At 46.1% G+C, this 23508-nt stretch overlaps 1 protein-coding gene across 1 annotated transcript in view; it reads right to left on the reverse strand.

Moving 5' to 3' along the window:
• The window catches only part of LOC112454384, a 120113-nt gene that overhangs the window by 93161 nt on the left and 3444 nt on the right, over positions 1–23508 (reverse strand). The window lies entirely within an intron of this gene.

Genomic DNA, 23508 nt, shown 5'->3' on the forward strand with positions numbered 1-23508 from the left:
TATATATATATATATATCTCCGAATTCATAAATATATTACTAAATATATTTAACTTAGTCTCTCCCGCTTTCAGTTTTTTATTTAATCAATATCTCCCGCATAAACTGTAAACACATTGCAAACATAGTTTTGCCTCTCGCGGACGCTAAAATATGATGCTAGAAAATTAGATGCAAATGTGAGAGTAGATGTGAATAGAAGTACAGAATTAGAGCGTATCGCGTCCGGATGCAAATACGATGTTTGTTGCTGTTTGATTACACACTTTGCGAAGCAGAGTTGATACGCTGCTGAAATTACAACACGGCAAAACGAATGTAACGATAACAGAATTTTCATAGAAACATCGTCGGCAAGCATCGCGCTAATGAAACGTGATTAATAAGTCAAGTAACAATGATGAATCGGCATGCTTCTTGACGTAGAATCAATGCAACCTACTAGAAAAAAGCTGTGGGAGGGAAAAGAAAAGGGAACTGAAAATCGCAGAAGTATCTCGCGGACAAGGATGAAGGGGAGGTGAGGGTTCACTAAAAATTAAAGGCATTGCGCATCCTCTTTTAAGTCTGTGGGATTGATACAATTATTTCCTAATTAGCGCAATCCGGACCGTCGTTGACGTAATTAGCATTCGTAGAGAACGTCTGGCGACTGATTAAAAAGATTGGCGTATTTGACGGCGCAACAAACTGTGCCGCTCTTTAAAAATCAGCTTGAAAGTGAGGAAAGAAATACATGTAGCGCATAACTTTTGCGCTTCGTTAAACGGGATGACATTTAAGTATCAGTGGAGATACTGGGGACAAACGTTAAGAAGGCGCGGGAAGACTGCATCATCGTTATGTCACTTAGGTCAATCGCATATGTTAATCAAGTGTTCCTTATTGCTGCAACGAGGCTGCGTCAGCTTTGTCGATAAGTCGTGTCGTCACACGAGATGCCTGAGAGAAGGCTTGATTCTCTTGATTGTGAGTTTTAAGCAATTATCCGCGTCGCAACAATAACGCATAAGATATCCGGCGACTCTGCGTCACCCTATACGTACGACGACGCGATCGAAACGGAATCCGCTCGCTTGCTCGCGCTGATTGTGAGTTCTATACGAAACGAGTTACACACCGCTCCCCCAGGATTTCTCCGGCTTTGTAACAACGGTCTAACGCGGCCGTCTATTACGCGTCTGTAACGTATGTAGGTGTGCAAAACAGTGAAAGGTTTTTCAAGGCGGGAAAGCAAGTGACACCTACACAAAGGCGTCGTACGCGATGCGAAAAGGCAAGGCCGTTTCGCGCAGATAAAAGTTCGAATGGCGCGCGCGCGCGCGCGCGCGCGCGCTCTTGCGAAACCGATTCCGAGCCGCCTGTCGCAACAATAATGACGCGTAATGGAATAGCCGCGCAAAGACCGCGCGCCGCCAATTAGATATTGGATATTTGCTGGCTCGATCGATCGCTTTTCCGCGCGCAATTACTCGTCGTCTCGAAGCGAGCCTGTTCGCGCCGTTCGCTCGCTTCTTTCCTTCACCGGGATCCTTTCCTTTCGACGCAATCTCTCTGTCCTTGAGATCGACATTTCTCGGGCACCTCACCTATACGGATCGAACCGCGGTTTTTTTTTTCGAGAACACGTAACGTAATTTATTCCAACGATTGCGGCATATACACGCAATCGTCACGTAATATTATAGATTCTCGTATTTATTCGCGCGAACCTTGGTTCCTCGCGGCAGCCGATTCGCGAGATTTATATGCGCCATTCTTTTTTAAGCCGGGGCGTTCGGCTGAAGTTTAAATCGCATTTTACGGCCAGCGCCTCTTTCGCGGATGCAAAACGGCCGATTCGCGCCCTCGTTGCGAACGCGCGAACGTTCTCGCGGAACACGAAAGCGCCAGTCAATTAGCTCGACGATTTGACCGTATCGTTGCTAAGCAAGCGATATGCATCATCCTAGAAAATTGCGGGCCGAATAGCATTCAGGGCATAAAGTCGACAGTCATTGCGCGCGGGATAGATCTAATTAGAATAAAAGCGCTGAGTTTCAATCGATGAAGATACCTGCACGTATACTGATGTAAACATGATCTCTCTTCTATCTCTAAAATGTAATAAAATTGTGATTCAATGTATTATGTAATATTATAAAAAAATTTTATTTGTGACTTGATTATCATTAATGCTAAAAACTGCTAATGCCTGGAGTGCTAATAACCTATCAAATTTCCGCTAATAAAAGTTCGATACTAAATCCATCGAAGAATATGTGAAAGAAATTTCATACGTTAATGAAACAGCGTGTGCACGCCGATCGCCGTGTACCTACGCAGATCTCGCGAAACTCTCACCTCGCATTGTTCGGCGACTCTGCGCGCAACGCCGCAGGAGTAAGACGTAATCCGCCGCGCGCATTTGCGCTCTGTATACCGCGAGTCAACCTGGTTAACGTAATTGGCCGGGATCTTCGGCCGTAACTAATTACGGGCCCGGTATATAATAAGCGCGCTCGGGCGGCGCCGCGCGGCTTGCCCAAGATTTGTTGCGAAAGAAATTTGAAAGCTCTTCCTCCTCGGGCGCATCGTCCGGGGGCTCGGATTAGTTTTGAAAGGAGGCGGATTGCGCGATTCGCGACAGGAAAACACATATGACGGACGGTTTCGCTGCAGACTCGCAATGGTTTGCCCGATTCCGCTTTCACAAGCGAATCACAGGACGCGCCGTATAAAAATAAGAACGCAATCAACAAGAAGTACAGTTAAACGCGTCAGAAAGTAGAAAAGTACAAACTCCGAGATAAAGGGAAATTAAATAGGTAGTTATTTATCTCAATCGAGGCTTAATCGTTAACAATCAACTTGATATATCTTTAGAATGTACTATCCTTGTAATGGAGAAAGGATTGCAGGCGACCAGTCACGATGCAACAACGCGCTATTAAAATGTATATTTATACTTCTGTATTTTCTTTTTTAGCGTGCAATTAAGACGGGATTACTTGTCGGTGAGTCAGTTTTAGCTTTCAGTCGTCGGATGAGGAGGTTTCTCGATCGTGCTGTTAATGCGCTTTAGTCCAATTCAATCCGGGGTTTCTGACTTACGACAGGTTTGACATCGTCGACGTCCGTGCTTGCATTGCAGCCGCCCGGCGGGATTGCGTAGCCGGGTAATTCGCAGGATGATTTATTGAGCGGAAGAGATTTCCGCGTTTCGCGGCAAGCCGAAGTCGCACAGATACACGCGTATGCAGCACGTGGACGTATTAAAACCACGTTTGTCAATTCCAGCGTGTTATGACATGTCGATTTCGCGCGCGTGCCAACGAGAATTGTTTCCCTCTATACGACGTTCCCCCGATATGACGTATACGGACACACCTGACTCGTTCCTTTTCGTTGCACACAATCAGATTCCGTCATTCTTCTGTAACTTCTGTAACAATCGCGCTCCTCGCCGTACGTCAAGAAAGCGTTTTTCGCAATAAATAAGATTGTTTTTTATTAGCAATAATCGAAAGGATTTCCGTCAGAGATAGCTTATAAACTATCATCAAAACTAACTTAATTCACGCTATACAATAATGAATCTCTTCCACTGATCAGTTAGAGATATAAAAACGTCTTGGTCCTCGGGACGATGTGAATTAAGAGCGACGTAAAGACGTCATATACATGTATATGTCCGAATATCTTCCAAGCGATACACGCGAGACTCTCGTTTATAGCGGCAATATTGAAAAGAAGGGGCCACTTCGACGAATCGTCGGGCGGTCGTTAAACAAATACGTTTCCGCATCGTCGAGACACTGACAGGCACATAAAATATGGCAATAAATGTCCGTTCAAATACGGGCTCGATAAGCGGAAGCGCGTCGTCGAAACTCGAAGGGCACGAATGAACGGAAGATGAAGGAGGTCGCGATATTCATCGAATATCGCGACGACGCAGCGCGGCACATTTCGACCTCCGCGAGCCACGCGACCTGGCAAAGTCGATCCCTCGTTTCATCCATCAAGCTCCCTTGACACAAATTTATCGTCTTTTAAGCGCGACTTGACGCATCTGGAAAACAAGTATACATTTATAATTCTAGAATTTTGCAATGGCATACTCCTTGACGTCGCACGATTGCACCGTTCGCCGTCGTTTGTCTCATTCCCGGAATTGTGCATCCTTAAATTTTGCTCAATAATCTTAATCATACGTTTTACCGTTCATCCAGGCCGTAACTCATCGCTTGTTAGACATAAAGACACCTCACATACAAATTTTGCGTTGGTTAAAACCTCGGAGCGAGCGAACGATAATTGCATCATATCTGGGATAATTAGGAACAATAAAAATAACTAGCATGGAAAGCAGTAATAGGCATCTGCTGCCGGTGATAAGGTAGAAGACGGGAACAACCGAGGACGACGAAGACAACGAAGACAACGACAACGACAATGATGGGGAAACGGGCAAAGAAAGAGGAAAATGGGCAAACTTAGTGGCACGTCTACGAGAAATCTATACACAGGGACATCCCTTGTCGTTGGGACAATCGTTACTTTCGTCACGCGATGAGCGGGAATTTCCGCGAGCGTGACACGAGCCTTCGCTGTGTCGGGAGGAGTTCTTCGGGAATAGGAGGCACTTTCGGCGAACAATACGCTATTCAGCCGATTGCTACGTCGAGATGACAACGAGCGCCATAATAGAGGCGCAGGGGTCGGTGTCGCTACCCCTGGATTATCAAGAGGGAAAGCAGAAGCTCCGAAGTAATAGCACTGTTCAATTAAAATATTATGTGTAATTCATCATTAGGATAATATGCAAATTTAAATTATATAAAATATGTAACAACAGTTAATTAATACGAAAGTTAATGTAAAATTTGATATGTAAAATAATTAAATGTGTGCTATATCGTTAAATATAAAAAAGTAAAATAGAATTTTCTGTTCGCGTTAGCTTAGAAATCGCTTAAAAGATCTTCCGACAAAGAGCTATACAATTCCGTAATAGCACTGTGGGAAAGATTCTCGCTCATAAGACTGAGCGCACGGCGATGAGTTGGCACACGTTTACCCTAGTAAACGCAATATGTAGGCTGTAGTACCGGGCGGCAAGCTAATTACGTACGGCGAAACGTATATAGTAACTTTTAATTCCGGAATTACGTGTGTGGCCGACACCCAATTAGGGGAATGCTGTGTACCGGGCCACGAGGAAGCGTGGCGTCCGCGCGCGCATAATCGCTATTAAAGTTGCTGCGGCAACAGTATAGCGAGAGTCGCAACACCTGGTACAAGACGTTAGGCAAGACGTTGCACTTGAGTAGTTCCGCGGTGAGAAAACTCGGACCTGATTTTCTTTTACAGAAAACAGAACAGAAAACAGGACAGAATTTAATTTTCTTGATCTTCTCCCTCCTCCTTTCGCTCGTTCGGACCTCGCTCGGTTGTCGCGATAATTATCCGGGACATTAACGAGCGAGAGAGAAATTAATGGGCGTTAATGTGATAGATCGTAAAGTGCAATTAGCATATCGCGACGACGCACAGCGCAGTCATCGGTTGCAATAATTAACAATCATCGTCGCGAGCCGGAGACTCGCGCGCGGTCGATAAGCCGCTCGTTCCAACGCATTTGCGGTGGAAAAATTAAGTCCTTATATCCGATCGCGAATAACGCGATTATCCTTAAGTCAGATTAGAAGCGGTTGATTACTCAGAGCACACATTCTCTTAATTAGTGCCCGCCCGTCGCGACGTGGACACCTCACGCCCGTAATTATGCCACGTACTCTCTATACTATAGTCTATAGGTACTCATCGTCCGCTTGTGCTCGAACTATGCCGATGGAACGTGCGGTTCCAACTGAGGACGGCTATATTAGACCATCAGTTGCGGTATTCCGTAATATGTCACCGACATATGTCGATAATAATCGCGGAAGAGTAGCGCAATTTCGTACATTCTGGATAATCAAAATTGTGTTCGCAGCGTCATCTTGATTCGCCGCTGCCCACAAGTTTCGAATATCAGCGTGTTTCATGCATCTCTGATGACGATTCTAAATTCCTGTCCGCGCCACATAATGGATGTATGTAGTCGACATCGCTAGTGGATTAACATTAACAAATCACCATGCGCTTTTTCAGTGCCCGGGCTCTATTCAGACATCTGGGAGGGACAGGAGCGCGGTAACGCAATTAAGCGGTAATCACGCGAGTCGCCGCGAGTGCACGCGCGGTAAATACTTTTACAATACCGCGAGCGGCCCGCACTCGGCTAATGGATTTTCAACCGTGTATCGCCGTACTTTGACCTCGTCGGCCAGCGGCCCTGCGCTATCGCGATCGCCCGCGCCGCCGCGCCGCCGAGCTCTCCCTTTTCGTCCGCAGCCCCCGCGGTGCCACCCACTCACCCCCGGCAGCCCGGGGTAGACGTCCTCGGTGCAAGAGGAAAATAATTGGTGCTCGCGAAATCGATACCGGGGCAGCACGTGTGCATCACGTGTACTCATCTCCGCGGCGCGCGCCTCTGGAGATTCGACCGAGCGAATCGCGGGGTAACGTAATTGTTACATTGCGATATCGTATTGCATTGATTTGATATATTTACGATATATGTGTGTTACTCAATATCTTGCAAATTTTTAGTCATCCTGACTGAACAGCACAATAAAAAGTATAAGCAATAACAAGGAAAAAAGAAATCTCACGTAACGTCGGTTACATTTTTCAACTAACGGTGCATCGACTAAAACAATAATTAAAAATTACCGCCGTAATTATGTACTTCCTGTTCGGGAACATCGCCATCGATTACGTACAAAATTGCAATAAGACACGCGACGTTCTCAACTTACCGATTTAACGACGCCGCTCGTCGACTGCCCGTTCTTACGAAAATGTTAATCGAGCCTGCAATTTCCTTCAAAAACGCCGGCGCAAAACGACGCGTCCATTACGATGAAATGTTAATGCTGCACCGATCAAAAATGCAAAGGCGCTAATTCGCCAACGGCTTTTCACGCTCATTCCACGGACGTGCGCATCCCGGAGCGCGCGCTTTCTCTCATGAATTGGACGAAATGAAAAAAGAAGCGTAACACGCGTCGTTAATATACGACTCGGCCATTAAGGCCGCCTTGCGAGCAGCAAGCCGTGATGTTAGAAATCCCCCGTAAGCAGAGCGTATACGCCACCCGTTATAGATCGAGCGCGAAAAAAACAGATCCGTAGCGATGTTTCGCGAATGAAGAAACCCCCGAGGTGCCAACTCGGAGCAAAGGATCAACGTGAAAGTCTAATCTAACGATAGCGATTTCTGCGCAGTGAAAACGTTAATTATACAATTATAATGATGTAGAAACATTAATTGAAAGAGATATTTATGGAAGCTAATATAAATGCTAACGGAGAACACTCTGAATAGAAATATCGCACGCCCGTTGAACTCGGATAATTAATTTTATCGAGGTTTCTCGGCGCCGATTGTAACACACCAACGAAATTTTTTGATCCACGAAACTTTAATTACGACAACATGATTAACGCGTTCTTGCTGCGCAGCTTATTGCGTGGAAAGCGCTTCCTCTCGAGTAACATAATGTTATTCTCTCTTTCTCTCTCGGGTGGGTAATGTAAGAAGGACGACGGGAACCTCCTCTTGCGACAGCAGCGAGTTAGAACCAGCAGCGCGGCGGTGGTATCGTCGTCTTTTGACACGCCACGCGCGCGCGCATTGTTCGCGCACCTACGCGAGCGTAGAATTACGCGACGCGCGGGCGCATTTTTCTCGCTGCTGCGAGTCCCCGGGATCCGGGTGCCACCATTCTCGCAAACGAAGAGAGGACTTTATGATTTTATGCACAAACCCGTAGTAGTCAAATCTTAAGGCAAGGGCAAATAAGAGATTCAGAACTCAAATATATATATTTTCTACAGATTTCAAGAAGGCTCTCGTTGGCTCGAGATCGCAATTTTTGCGTGTTGGTAAATATCTGATTCATAATTTAGCTTTCTTATAGAGTGAAAAGAAGATCATTCGACTTAGATTACGTCAAAAGATAGTATCATTAAGTATCAAATATTTATCAAATTATCACCAAGTATCTAATAAATGTAAAAGAAATGAAATTATTCTTTATGCAGACGCTAAATCGCAGCGTTAGAAAATTCGCGTGAAGACGCAAGATCGACTCGCGCGAATTCTCCAGTAAAATGGCGCGGCGTAGATACGGAATCTCCCTTTCGCTCCGATAATGATGCATCACGATAATATCATCCCGCTTGGTACTACTAAAGAAGCGCGCACGCAACCGTGGCCGAATATGATACTCGACGGGGCTAATTATGCGTGCAACGTGCAACCACGGCTTACCACGGGAGAATGATACGGGCGAATGAAACATGAAAGAAGCGGGCGCGGGCGCGGAGAAAGAAGAAGAGAGGAGGCGGGCGAAACGGAGGAGGCGAAAGAGACTAAATAAACGGAAAAACCAGAAAACAAGACGTAACGGACGAGGAGGGAAAGAAGGGACACGTGCCGCGAGCGAGGAAAGCGTGAACTTTTATATAATTAGCGGCACGCCGGACTCATTAATTGCCGGCGCATCGCCGGTCATTAGAGCGGCGTGCATGCGCGCACCGATCCTTTGTTACTGATTGGCGTGTTAATTATATCGCCGCCGATTTTAAATTCGCACGTTGCGCGCTCGCACGAGGCCTCGTGACTGCCGTGGCACGAGAAACGTAGGCGAAAACGGTGCCTGTCAGCGGTTGGCAAATGAGTGTAGAATCGCACACGGTATCGTCTTTATACATTGAACGTGTCAAACATTAATAATACATTCTCGTAACAAGCTTTGAGGTAATTTTTTTCCGAGAAAGTTGTTTTGTTGCGAGAAAGTACAAGATGTTAATAAAATAGAAAAAAATTAAGTTGTTACAGAGCGTATTACATGCCGAGGCGGTTAATTATTACGGCAAAACACACGGGAGAAATGTTTGAAAAAAATTAGCAAATAATTATGTCGAGCGAAAGCGAAATCTCGAGTTATTTTACGCTATTGCGAGAGTTACTTGGGTGCTAAAGTGCGACGAGCGATGGCACAAGTGCGCGGCGCGGCTGAAGACACGCCTCAATGAACGCGAGAGAATCGCGAAACTCTCGCGGAACACAACCGCGGAATCAGCCGCCGTTGCTGCAAACGTACGGTCGCGTGGGCGACTTGTCAAACTAATATATGTAAGGTAGAGAAGCGAAGGAAGAGTCTCTCGCGGCGGAGAATCGTTGTAACATTGTGTCGAACGACGCAGGTGTGCGTGCACAACCGGCGTGGGTAGATTAGAGGTGTACACAGAAATTTCTCGCGGTTTTCCACTCGTGCGCCTGTTCCGTCTAATAAAAAAAAAAGAAATGACAGAACCGGCTGCAGAAATTCACAAGCTTCGCCCACTTTCCATCCGCTTCCGCGCAGAGACTTTTCCTCTCGGCGCGGCGCTCCATCGTTATACGATCTAAGGGCTTTGCGACACGCAATATCAAATCGAAGCGATATCCAGAGATTGTAAAATATACGGTGAGTAAAAAAAACACAGCCAATAGAACCATGATTCAACGGACGTGACTCTGGCGCGTAATTTCGGGGAGACGAGGGCAATCTCGCGGCGAGCCGAAAATAAAAGTTATACGATGACGTAACTCGAACACTCTTCAAAAGCGTGGCGTGCAGCGTATTTTGCATAATGATCTCGTCGGAGCCACTTAAATCATCGACCGCTTCCGCATATCCTTCAGAGACGCGACCTTTTTTAGCCCACGAGCCCCACGTCCGCTTACTTCACGCTTAATTTCGGCGCCGGTTAACGCCACGGTAAACGATCTTGTTCGCGGCCGATTCGCGTTTGATGGCCGCGAGTGCAGGTCGCGCGGTACTCACATCGCGCGAGTGAAAACGGCAATAACGAGCCAACTATCCTTCTCATTGTTCGCGACCGACCCGAGGTAGCTCGCCCACGCTTCCTAAACGACATCGGCGACGAGCACGACTTACAACAATGACACCCGGCAGCGAGACAGCAACGAGTAGCCGGTTAAATGAAGCGAGGTTGGAAGTCTCAACGACCTCGCGGCGCGAATCATTGACTCGCTCGTTCGCGGTCGCCGAGAATTTTGATCGATCAATTTCAATCTGCGCCACTCGGGAACGTCAGACGTGCGTTTACGGCGCACTTACGCATCCCCCGAGAGCTTCTCGTCGTTGCGTCGTCGTCGTCGTCGTCGTCGTTATCGTCGCTCGTCGTAATACAAAGAGCATTTTTATCTTTAGCGTGCAGCGTGGTCTCGAGTATCGCTTCACGTCTCGTTACCTTCGAGACCGCAGCGGTGGGTCTCTTTAAGTCCCCTCCGATATCGAATCATTGTCCGCGTGCAATTGCGATGGTTCCCCCCTACGGGAAGGAGAAGTGGCGCAAGGACATCGATGAATGAAAGCGAGCAGGCCGCGCTCGAATAGGATCGTTTCGAAGCCGAAACGAAGCTGCCCCGCGGCATTTACGATCGCTTTTAAAATAGGCACCATTGACAATAGTTCTGAATCACCAATGTGAGGATAAACTTAATTCCACGTAAATTTAAGTGCTTGAAAATTATTATCAGATATTAAATGTACAAAATATTGCCAGAAAGCTTAACATCTTGCAAATATAACCCGGAAGAGTTACCGGTAGCAGTTATCTTTTGAGCGAGATGGCACATTTTCGAAAACTTGGATAAAGAGATAAGACAAGAAAATAAAAGACAATAAAATATCTAATTTTAAAGAAGAACAGTTTGATCGTTACAACATTTCGACATTCAGCCGGTCAAAAACCTTTGTTAACAATGTGTTGTAACGCTACTTTCTAATTAGTCTGTTAAATCGACAAAAATTACCGGTTAAGCGATCTCTCCTGCCAATCAACACACAAAGACAAGTTGTCGCGTAATTAGCGATTAGGAATGACACTAAATTCACTCTCGGGACAAGCATGTAATATTCATTCATATAAACCGCCCGCAGGACAAATATCTCTTTTTCAACAAGACGTAATTATTATAAGCAGATCGTACACAAAGATACTGCTTGTACGACAAACTCGATATATGCGTTACTAATTAATCGTATATCACCTGTCTCACGATGGTTTATTATTCGAGCTGTAAATTAAAATTGGAGTAAATTAAAATGGAGTCTGATTGAATCCAAAGATAGCGGCTGATTTAGTCGAATTTCTCAAGAAATCCGCGATATATACGGTCGTCTCCATTAAACTATAATTCGTAATGACACAAAATGAGAATATACTCCACGGCATTCGCGATTGCTACGCGAAATATCGATTTCGCTATTTATGCCTTCACCTTTTTATCATGATTGCTGGACTAGACATATGAGACATTTTCCGCACTTTATTTCGAATGTGCATTATAATAGAAGTATATATATTATCCATGAGTGAAAAAATAAATCCTACAAAGAAATAAAAAATCAATAATAATATTTACAATGAGTAAAAATAAAAAGAGATCTTATCTCGTTTTATATGAGAAAATTCTAGCTATACCGCTATGAGATAAGACTGGCAGGATAATTTCAAGAGTAATCGATGAGCCCGTATCCGTTACAGGAATAAGTACCCTCATGTTATTAACAGGACACGAATAACGTTACGTTAGGAAAACTGATTTTATATGAATCATCTTAATCGCTCTTGCAGCCCAAGAGAAATGCGTAACATCACCTGCAAACGTTTAATCGAACGCCAACGAGAATTCTCTCTTCCGGCTCTGCCATGACCTTCGTCAGTCGAGTTGCTTTCATCGATAATCGATACAGACCACTAAGTAGAGATGTATCCGTCGACAAACATGGAATATACGTCGAAAAGCCCAGGCCTCGCTAACAGTAACGTGACAGCCTAATCAAACGTAATTTAGAAAAGCGCGTATTCCAAACGTGCCAGTTATAATTTTGCAAATATTATACGAGACACGATATTTCCGACGGTTAACTGATTCCAACTAATATGAATGATGACTTAATCTATGTATGTCTGAGCCATCAATAAAGCGACTATTTTTAAAAAATTTAATTTAATCAACGCGGAAAGATTATTTCAAATAAATTCAAGAAAATCTCAGCACTAAATAGATTTTATATTTAAAATATTTATTAAAATTAAAAATTATTAAAATTATCTCGGCATATGTCTTCTAATTTAAATCACAAATATACATATTGTTTTAACTTGAAAACGGAGACTATGCTGATTCTGAAAAATTCGTTACATCCGTTTTATTCGTTATGTACGAAAGTAATCCTTATACGTACAACTGCGAGTTCATCGACACTCTGTTCGCCAACTCTTGAAATTATTCCGTACCACTACAACGACGTAGCCGTTTTAATCGAACGAAAATTCGGCGAAGGCGGGAAGGTGAAAGAAACGCGAGGCCAGTCTTGGGTCATTGCCATCTTCGCTCGGTGGTACGCGTAATATCTATCGCGACGGCTATACTTGGAGTACTATCGCTATCTACCGGGTGTGCTATCGGAATCAAGAATCTTTTTGCAAAGCGATTTCCTGCTCCGCCAGGGCTGTGTTAACGACTAGGGTGATTAAACCGTTTACCATCGCCGCGCTGGTTGCAATAAATGTTTTTAACGAACGTTACTTAGTCGTTCGGTTTAATAGATCCGTCCGCTGGCGTTGATTCCGCCACGAGGGTCTTAATTAAACAGGGATGCGGAAAGGACGATTGCGAACAAGAACGATCCGAGTTTCTTACGATCCTACGTTTCTCGGCAAGCGATGGAAAGTTTCTTATAAAAGGGAAGATCAATGGCCTGCTGTCGATTATACTCAGATCTCTCGATCGTAGAACATCGTGAGAGGAAGAAGGGGAGGAAACAGAAAATCACGGCGCCGACACGGTTGACGCGAAATTAACGTGTCGCTCGACCACGGAAGCCAAAAAGCGGATCTCGTATTTACCCGCGCGAGAGAGAGAGAGAGAGAGAATAAACGAATCTTTAAAATTTCCCGCAGATTTCGGACGGCGAGAGCCGGAAATACAGCGAAGGAAAGCAGACAGAGAGAACGCGGACGCGAGGATAATGTTACTGCATAAGGCTCGGCGAATGCACCGAGCGACGCGTGGGTGTTGGGCGTTGCACGAACTCGTACCGGTTCGAAGTGGCACCGCTCGGATATTCGTACGTGAAATAGCGTCTTACTAGCGTTATCTGGTCGGTATAGATATACCGCGTGGACCCGGGCTTGTCCGCGTTGTCGCGTAGGAGGGTCGCTCCTCGGGTCACTCAGTAGGGCGCACTTATTCTACATTCTTCTTTCATTTCCCAGCTGTTCTCTCTCTCTCTCTCTCTCTCTCTCTCTCTCTCTCTCTCTCTCTCTCTCTCTCTCTCTCTCTCTCTCTCTCTCTCTCTCTCTCTCTCTCTCACATAAAAATAACACTTTTCGAAGAGACTCAAACTCACAACAGGACATTGTTACTTTTCAATCAAGTAAATACCATATATTATACTATTAATCAATAATATTGATATTATGTGTAACATAGACACATGCATAACTCTGTATCATCCTCGCGCCGCGTATATGATATCAATAAAGACAAAAATCAAACAATGAAGAAGATTTCTCTATACTAATAATAATAATAATTCAATTTAAGTGATATATCATATATAGAAGTGATATATCATGTGTGGAATAATTCAGAATTATTCGTTATCCTACGATTCAGATACCTATCTTCGCACGAGATATTCTTTTAATTTTCTTTAGCGACGAGCTACACGACACGCCAATTCGACGTATCTTCCGCGTCTGCGGAATTTCGATATCGACGCGAGATGCCAGACGCGCGGTCTATACTTTGCGCCAATTTGCGGCCGGTCTAACCGAGGGAGAAAAGGACCGGGATAGCCTAGAAATAAAGGGCGGAAACTGATTTCGCGAGTGCTCTCGCGCGCGCGCGCTCACTCGCGCAGCGTAATTTAATCGCGCGCGTACGCGCGGGCTAGCCCACGGGGCTAGTAGGCTTTAGCCATGCTCGTCGATCAAAACTTCTTTTACAGATAGCCTCTGATGATACGTCCCGGGGGCTACACCTGCTCGTGATACGCCACTTTGGTGTAACCTGCCCCGCGCCGAGCGAGATCGTCTATGTGTTATATAATACGAGATCGGCGTCCAGCGCGCCGGTACTGCGTCGGTACCGGTGGTCATGGTGGTTATGCTGGTTACAGGGGTTACGTCTGGGCATGGAAGAGTGCTGGCTGTAATACGGGTACAGTCCCGGCTAAACATTCGAAATGCAGCGAGTCCCAATGCCGCCAACTTCCGCGCAATTACCATCAGAATTGTGTTATCACTGTTATCAGACTCCGGAAAAAATCTGATTATGGAGACGCGCGCTATTTGCACGAATAAATTTCGAATAAATCGATCTGTACAAATAGAAACTAATTTCTTCGAATTCGAAAATTGCCAAATTAGTCAGAATCGATTTTTATTGTTAACAAATCGTTATCCTAAAATTAAAAATACTCTAATTGCTCGAACAGTCGAGCTAGTGAAGGACAATGACGCTCATCAAACGAAAGATGAATTCCGAAGGGTAAAAAGTTAAAAATTAAAATAGATAATGAGGGAAGAGACGGGGACAAGACATCTCTGTCGGTTGAAAAGTTGCATCTTACGGTTCTCGATCGGAAAGAGATCCTCCGCGCCGGAGCGCATCGCGGGGCACAGGTACGGTTAAGATTCACTTGTCCGCTCGTTCGCATTATGTATCGAATTACGCGTGATTACGGCATACGCGCATTAAAACGAAAAACGATCAATTTACTCGCGATCATCGCACGCGGCGGAATCGGTACCGGCCGGACGACGCCTCGAACGCGCGACGATGCTAATATTACTCGTAATAACCGTTCGCCGCGTGTGCACGCGCGCGCGGGAACCATTAGACCGCGCGAAAAATGCGTTTTCCATTATTGCAGGAACACGCTCCTCTCGGCGAGTCTCTCTCCCCGCTAAGGGACGGCGAGGACGTGCACGACCGTGACACGCGGGTTACAGCGAGTGCGTACGGCGTGCGTCGTGGCGTAAAGGCTCGTTGCGTCGACCTCGGTTGTTGTTATTATTATTATTAACGATATACCCGAGGAATAACCAGATTTCTCGCCTCTGCCTATATTTTGCCACGGTGTAAAAATAGACGTGTATATGAATATAGATGAAAAGATAAGATGGTAACATATAAAACACGAAAAATGTAATTGGCAATTAAAATTCATGTTTCGTAAGTTTCGCATCTCCGTATATCATGGCTAAGAATATTAAAGAGAACATAATACTATAAAAAAGAAGAAATTAAGCTATCAGATGGATTACTTGATCGCCGAAATTTCTGTACGTCACGAGATCGCGGAGATTTCAGCTTTCGACTCGGAGAAATCGCTCGAACAGCGCCCGATGTCGGGTACTGTACCGGTACCGCGGCGCGGCGGTCGAAGCGAAATCGCGAGGAGGAGACACGCACGTTGCGTATGCCGTATCTAACGAGCGGCTTTAAACGCAAATCTAATATCAAATCTTTCCCCATCGTCGCCGAATGCGCCGTCTTTTCCGACTTTTCCACGCGGCTTGCTGATTACGTGGGTCGAGTGGAAATGAATTTGCGATTCGCCGGCACGGCGGCGCGGCGCCGCGTTCGTTCACGGTTGAGCGTCAGTATGCGCTTGTTCGACAAGTTAGTGAAGATAGTCATGGTAATAAAAAAAAAATCTTTCGACATGTAACAATTTAAATTTTACGACGGCGTTCTAACGAAGATTGTATCGATATTGTGACATAAAGAACGTGGAAATAAAAATACGATCGACGGATATTGCAGGGAGATGAGGCATAAAAACACGATTAAGTGAAATACAAACACGCGGATATTCGAGAGAGCGAAAGAGAGGAGGAGATGATACAGTAAGATGATCTCAGACGAGGCCGAGTCATAATAAAGAAGATTAAACACGCGTGCCGAGAGGAAGGTAGATATCGCGCTCGAGGATCGCTTCCTTACGACAAGTCGTAACTTTCTACCCATCCCTTTTAATGCCGATTCCCGCGTTTAATCGTTCTCGCGCGGTTGCGCGGAGAATTCGTGTGCAATATACCTGCCTGCTTACGTGTATCGCGGAAAATGAAGAAGCTGCACACGGATAGACTCTCCGCGGCCTTTCCACCGTGCTGTTACCCGCTCTGTTCTCTCAACGCCGAGAAATTATCGACACGATAGTCATATCGTGCATTAGCTTTATTCGTTTACCACTTATGCACACTTCCGTTATTTTCGATGGATTCCGTGCAGCGTACGCGTGCGTGTATGCGTGATATTCTAACAATCCTTAGCGCGTAACTACGTAATTGCGGGTTCAACGACCGTGAACAAGAGTCTCCCTAGTGGCACTTTTCCTCCGGGCCCGCTCGGCCGCGGTGTCTATTCCCGGTGCATACGTGTCTATTCCTGCGCCGCGACCTTGCGAAAAACGAGAGCGCGGAGCGAGCGATTGATACCCGGCTCGTTATCATTACGCACAGCTGCATATAAGTACGCTGTAATTATGGTGCTACTCGGGACTACGCGGCGGTGTCCCGAACGAACGAAAAGTGATTATTACGTATCACGCCAGCACGCGTGATTTCAAACTAGTTTAACACGCGGAGCGCGTTTTCACTTCAAGGACGCGCCGAGCCGCGGGAAAGCTGGTTGGCGGCCACGTCGACGAGAAACCGTCTCCTCGAACTGTCTCGCGGCGGCTTTTCGCGAACGGATCCCACCTCAGGGCGGTGCAAATGATCAACGATTGCGATCTGGCGAGAGAGAGATATCGCGTGCTACGGGCGATCCTACGATCGGTATGCGTTTTCGCCCGTGATTATGGTTATAATTGGCTCTAACCGCACGGTGTGTGCAGTCGACTACTGGTCTACGAGAAAAATTCAGCCGCTGCAACGCCATAACGCCAATTACTTTAGCGGTATGTAAAGGCAGTGGTGCGCGTTTCGAGCTGACGACGTCGATTGATTTTGCGGAGTTCGGATGTTATGTATTCTTCGGCATCGTCGAGATAAAGTTTGCGTAGGATAGTGAATATATTGAAAATTTATACCTACCGCATATATTCTGACGATAATATGTGACGGAATAATTCGCATAAGGAAACACTAAGGAAACGAAAAAATCCAAGTGTTATATATTATAAATTCACGGTCGCGACTCCGCTTTGCAATTTGTTGCCGCGCTGCGATCGGACCGTGTCTCCGAAAGTCGGTATAGCGAATGATTCACAAGGCTGCCCGTTCCTCGTATTTCCTTCTAACAAAGGAGTCGAAAATTGAAACTCACCCGGATACAAAGCCGCGGAGCTGATTTCTCATCGAAAAGTCGCGACGACGATTCCGTCCGCGATGCAGAACCTTCGCGGGAGTTTTCAGTGATTAATTTCTACGAATTTCGCAAAAGTTGCCTGCAAAAAATCCCGAGACTCGACCGACAGTTCCACGTAACCGAACTTCCTGCTCTTTCTTTCCCGCGTAAACGCGAATTCCCTTCGAGAAGCCTCACGCCCGTACAACGTCGTTCGGATTCGTGACTGGGAAGTGAGATGCACTGACCCATGACTGGCCCACAAGCGGATAGGATAGTCGTAGACCCGCGTGCAGGGAGGAGGCGCGACGCTCGTTCTCCGGCCAACTCCCACGTCCTACAGAGAGAGGAGTAGCGCGCGTCTCGGGCGAGGCGAGCCCCGGGAATTACTATATCAACCGGCAGCGCGCCGTGAGAGAAAGAAAGAACGTTAATGAAACAACGTCGGTCACGTCCGCGCGTTTCATACTCGGTATCACTCGGAAGACTCTTACGAAACGCTTTTACGGTATCGCCGGGCTCCGCGAGAGTCGTTACGCCGCCGAGCTGAAAAGCCATCTCGGGAATCGTAACGCGTGTGCTGCTATTACGAGTCGAGATATGGCACGCGGTTCACTGTCAAACGCAAAAACAAAGCGGCGACGAATCGACACGCGCGCTGATTCGTTAAATAACATTGAAATTTTACAGACGCTTATTTCTCGAGTCCGTTTAAATCTTCTTCGTGACGTTCCTTTTTTTTCATTTTGCAGCTTACAACTAGATTCGACAATTTTACCCGCGCTACTACACGATATTCTCACGATTTTGATCGAATATTCCGACGTAGGTACATTATACGTGCGTATTCCTGATTATTGGACATCCCTCATCGCACGAAACAGGTAAATTCAGATGAGTGCTCTTTAATTCGAGACATAAGTCATGTGGAGTATAGCGATAAATTCGAGATAACGTTACTTTAATCCCTTGAAAGCCAAATAAGAAGGTATAAGCCGAAATATGAATACATAATGAACAATATATAATGAAGAAAATTAAAAATTGAGATTAGTTCAGAAATATAGGCAGTTTGTCCGACGAAAGAGATATAATGCTCAATCTGAATAAATCTATCGAATTATAACCAAGCTGATTAAAAACAGGAATAATCACCTGTCACCGGAATTTATATTCTACGTTGAGATTCCTCTTATTTCATGCCGCATTTAGCGCTGTAAGCGCGTTCCAAATACAAGTCAAAAGGCCCTGCTCACGTTTGAAGTTTCAATTTTTCTATTCTAGCGCTAATGGGTTCGCGGTTAGCGGCGACGCCCCGCTTTCGGTCATTACTCCCATTACAAGTCCCATTGTACCCGCGAGGGAAGACGGCGACGCGAGAGGCCCGCGGCGCGGCTATAAATAACGAAATTTCGTAAAAGCGCATCCACATTCCTCGCACGGCGATGAGTCAAAAGGCGGAGAGCCCGGCGTCGCTTCTCATTTTTCCCGGCTCTACATCACTGTCGTGTTGCGTTAACGCGATGCTGTCCCATTTGCTCGCACGTCATCGCTCATGAGGCCCTGATTAGTCGGATACTCTCCAGCCCGATATCCCTAAGCACCTATCTCTACGGCTGCGTGGTGTGGTCCCCCCCTCGCTTCGGTCCCGAGGTACACAGCTTGTTACCGTGTCGAAGAAACTCAGCCCGCGTGACTGCACGTGTGCGCGAATCATGAATTCCCGAACGAGCACACGGACGAGCGGAAGAAAGAGAGAAAGAGAAAAAAAGAGGGATATTTGTCACTGCGCTCCACGACGAAGTTCACTCTAATAAGAAGTTCAAATCGGACAAGTCGTTGACCGGAGAGCACACGGAATATGTTATTAGCAGAGCGCGTATATAAATACAGATGGTTTCAGTTTGAACGTTCAAGCGCGTCCGATTTGTAGCGGACAAGAAGAATGTTCGCGCAATGTGGACGACCTAAACCGTACGATTTTCAAACGGTAAATTAAGGCTCGGTAACTCGATGGTAAAATTGCTACTTTGTTGATGCGGGATAATAGAATGCGCGAGCGAGCGACAACCGAACATTAAAAATAATTCCCTTATAACTGCCCCGGCGCGCCTCGTCCAGCGCTGCTCGTCGCGCAGTAATGGAAATCCACCTTCGCGAGATAACGCGGCGCGTAAATAAACGGTCGCGTTAAGAAAGGGGAGTTTACGAGACGCGCCGTCCTCTTGCGCGCCCACCCGGCAAATCGACCAGCGCGAATATATAATATCGCGTTACTCCCCGTCGTCATCGTCGCCGTCGTCCTCCTCCCGAGGGAATTCCACTCCGCGCGACGCGGCCATTACTTTCACTCGGGAGATCCGAAAAATCGTCGTCGGAAAAAGTCGGCCGGTTAAGGAGAATCGAGCGGGAGAGCCCGCACGCCCTCATACTTATGCATGAGTCCGCGCGCACACGCGGTGTGCACCTAATACACCGCCGATGAATGATTTATGGAACGATATCCGCTTTTTATCGGAGGGGCCCCGCGATTCAGGTTGTCGTGCCCCGGGCACCGGTCGTGCCGCCGAGATTGCTCTCGCCGGAGGATGCGAGAGCAGGCTGCCCGGGCTGTAATTGCACTCCGGTCAAGGGAAACGAGGGGGAAAGGGATAGAGAGTCGAGGGATTGGTTTAACGAAATCTGTTGTTAGCCGCGACCGAGGGGGAACTTTGCCGTTTATCACTCGAGGATTTAATCCCCCGTGAGACTCGCGCGTGAGGAATTACGCGCGCAAGGTGGTACGGCCGATCATCGCGCTTCGCCACGAGGAGAGGATTTATTCCGTTCGTTCACCGGCTTTCTGGAAGCGCGTCGTGGCTTTACAATTATCCCGATTTGTCATCGCGAGTAAAACTATCAGTACGGTTCTAAATTATATCGGCCGGCACGCCGCGCCGTTAAGCTTATGCAGTCGTTACCTAATTTTGTATCGCGTGCCAATGCTCCCGTAATCTCATTACGAAAGCCGAAAGCTCGCCAGAAAGCAGATCGCAAGTCGGATATGTCGAATTATTGGCAAATCTAGAGTAGGTGCGAGCATTACGCAAGCGTATCGCATCATCCGCGCGCGATTGATTTAAATAAAGATCAATTGCGAAAGCTTTCGTCGTAAATATATCACCTGCTTCTATTCGTTCGCACTATAATTGAACTGTACTAATTTAAACGTATGCGTACCGAGTGATCTCGTTCTAGCAACGTCGTTTCTTTTGCGGGGAAACTCGGTCGATGACCGCGTTTAGGTAACGCAGATGTATATAATGACTACTACTAATAGCCAGCCCTTGTGCAACGCTGATCGATTATATCGCTTAGACGTGGCGTTTCACTCGCCGAGTAATAACAATGCTAATCGAACGTCATTACGGCCTCGTGTCCATATTTACAATCCATCATGACAAATCCGCTTGCAATAATCCCTCTGCAATATGTAATTAATTTTATACTGATCTATGCGTCAGGAACAGAGAAAATATCCCTGCATTATGCCATTCATTTCCGTTCGTTAACCCTGACATTATCACTGACGACAAACACGAAGATCTTTTGAATCCAATCGTTGTCAACTCGACATTAAAATTTCATTCGTCTTTCTTTTTAAAAATAAGAATGCAATTACGCGCGCGTGTAACAAAGAGAGACTTTGCAGGACGCTTGCAGGATTCGCGTAAAAATGCGAGAATGACGTTTCGATAGGTAACAATACTAAATATGAACACGAGAAGCCCGGTTAAGTGCGGTCATTAAATTTATCACGAACGGGCAGTTAATCTTCCGACGCCGGTTACCAGCACTTTTCATAGCGAACCTGACAGCCGACTCCGGTGATTTTAACCTGCATTCGCGCCCGCGCACGGTGCGCAGTATGCGAAATATATACGCATAATGCGGCGATATTTCTCCTCGTCGCCGCGCCGACAGTGTAGGAAGCTCGAAACGCATTCCATTAGCATAGCTTAACATTAAGCGCTCACACGTCCCGGCTCCGTGAATTACAGGCATTGAATCTTGAATGATTGCACGATTCAAAGGGCGTACATCAACAATGTCAGCCGGAACGCGGGCTCACCTGTTTCCGACTACCGCGCGAAAACTTAACGAAAGCCGCGTTCATTAATTTCGAATAAATATTACGTATAGGTTGCGTTACGCACCTCGCGTGTAAGCCAATTCGCAATTCGAATCGCGTCTCTCGTGAAATATTGAACGATCGATCGTTAACCTCCCACGTTGTCTACTAACTTAATAATCGTCGCCTTATCATTAAATAACGATTATTAGTCAATTATATCCGCACTATTTGTCTATCTAATTAGATGTAATTAATAAATCATTATTTCTTAACGGAGTCTTTAGTTATTCTCAAACAGTCTTTCATCGCGAATTCAACCGAGATTTCAGCCAGGGGTGTTACGTACCCCATACGGTTCGAGGTGTCACAATCACCTCGTTATTCGTTCAGGGTTAACGAAGCCGCGCGATTCTTCGAGATCGACGAACTCCAGCTGCTTTCTCACACTTTGTCAGCATCCAAGGTTGGCCGTTCGCCGCGTTCACAGATTCGTCACACTTCGATGTCAGTGACCTTCGCCACGTTTTTATTTTTAAACAACCAGTCATTAAGAGAGCTATAGGCTTACCTCGGCTCTCTTTGCTTAGCACAAAGGCGTAATAGCAATTACAGCCTTGATGCAACATTATCGAAACCTCTAGGAATAATGAACCCCTGTGGATGATAACAGTAAAAGTAGTCCCGGAGAAAAAGAGAAATTTTCTCTACATATGGAGGCGTCTACGCACAAAACCCAACGGAGAGGCCCTAGTTCAATTTATTAAAGTTGAAAAGTTACATCGCTATTATTACCTTTATATTTAATAACATTGTAGAAACAATTTTCGAATTTTTATATCTTGAATTAAATTGGAACGAGTAAAGGGCGAATTATTGAGAGACTTAAGTATGCGCTTATTCCTTGTCTATTTCGGTCACGTGGAACGAGCAGCACTTGTACGCGATATTTGTACAAGAAGCGCGCCGTTGACCATCTCAAACGAGTGTGTCAACGGTTGGTGAAAGGTATCAATGACTTTTCTCTCACTGACCCACGACAAGGAACTTTCGATCTCTAATATCAACTTACATAATCGCGGTAATGTCCGTGTGTGGAATCGACGATGCGCGTCACTAATTTCGATACGATCCTATACTACCTGCGATGTCTGGTTACTGTCAGACCGGATAATCCATCAACTTTATATAAGAACAGCAAGTTCATTCTTTCAGCAACGTGTAAGATATTTGTTTACAAAAGGTCAACACAGTTTTGTACTTCTTTCAAATGTGTTATGTACGTAATTTTTCTCCCTATCGCTCTAAGAGTAATCGTACTAAAAAATATGTAGTCCGCAACTTAGGACACACCGCCCAAACGCGCGCCCAATATCCATTAATCAATATCACGCAAGACATATTAGCGATACGCCAAACAAGACAGAGGACCGCGCGAACTTGGCGCAAACACGATCGACCGGTTAATGCATTTAATTATTTAATACCCCTGCGTGACAAGGTTGCTACATCGCGGCATCGGCGGCGACAACGACGTACGAAGGCAAGGGAACCGGAGCGGGCAGGACAGGGTGAACCGATGCGCCGAATGTATCCGCGCGCTACAATGACGACGTGCCGATTTATTTCAAAGGAGAAAAGAATATATCCCGAAGGCGCGTCGTGTCGAATAACGCGACCGTTTTGCGACATCCGGCGAACACGATTAAAATAACGCCGTATCCTCGAAACGTACGAAACGGCACGTAATCGTCCGGAGTCACGCAGACGATTCCCCGGGTGGACGCGGCGAGAGGATGAAAATTACGCAGCATCCTGTGCCTCGCGTTTTGCACATTTAATACGTTCGATATACGTTTCTCCGTCCATCCGGACGCACGACCGCAGAGCACCGGCCGGATATATATACCGGTGCAGG

Source organism: Temnothorax curvispinosus, unplaced genomic scaffold (genome assembly GCF_003070985.1).
Source record: "Temnothorax curvispinosus isolate PA1 unplaced genomic scaffold, ASM307098v1 QBEX01005011.1, whole genome shotgun sequence".
Classification (NCBI taxonomy): Eukaryota; Metazoa; Arthropoda; class Insecta; order Hymenoptera; family Formicidae; genus Temnothorax; species Temnothorax curvispinosus.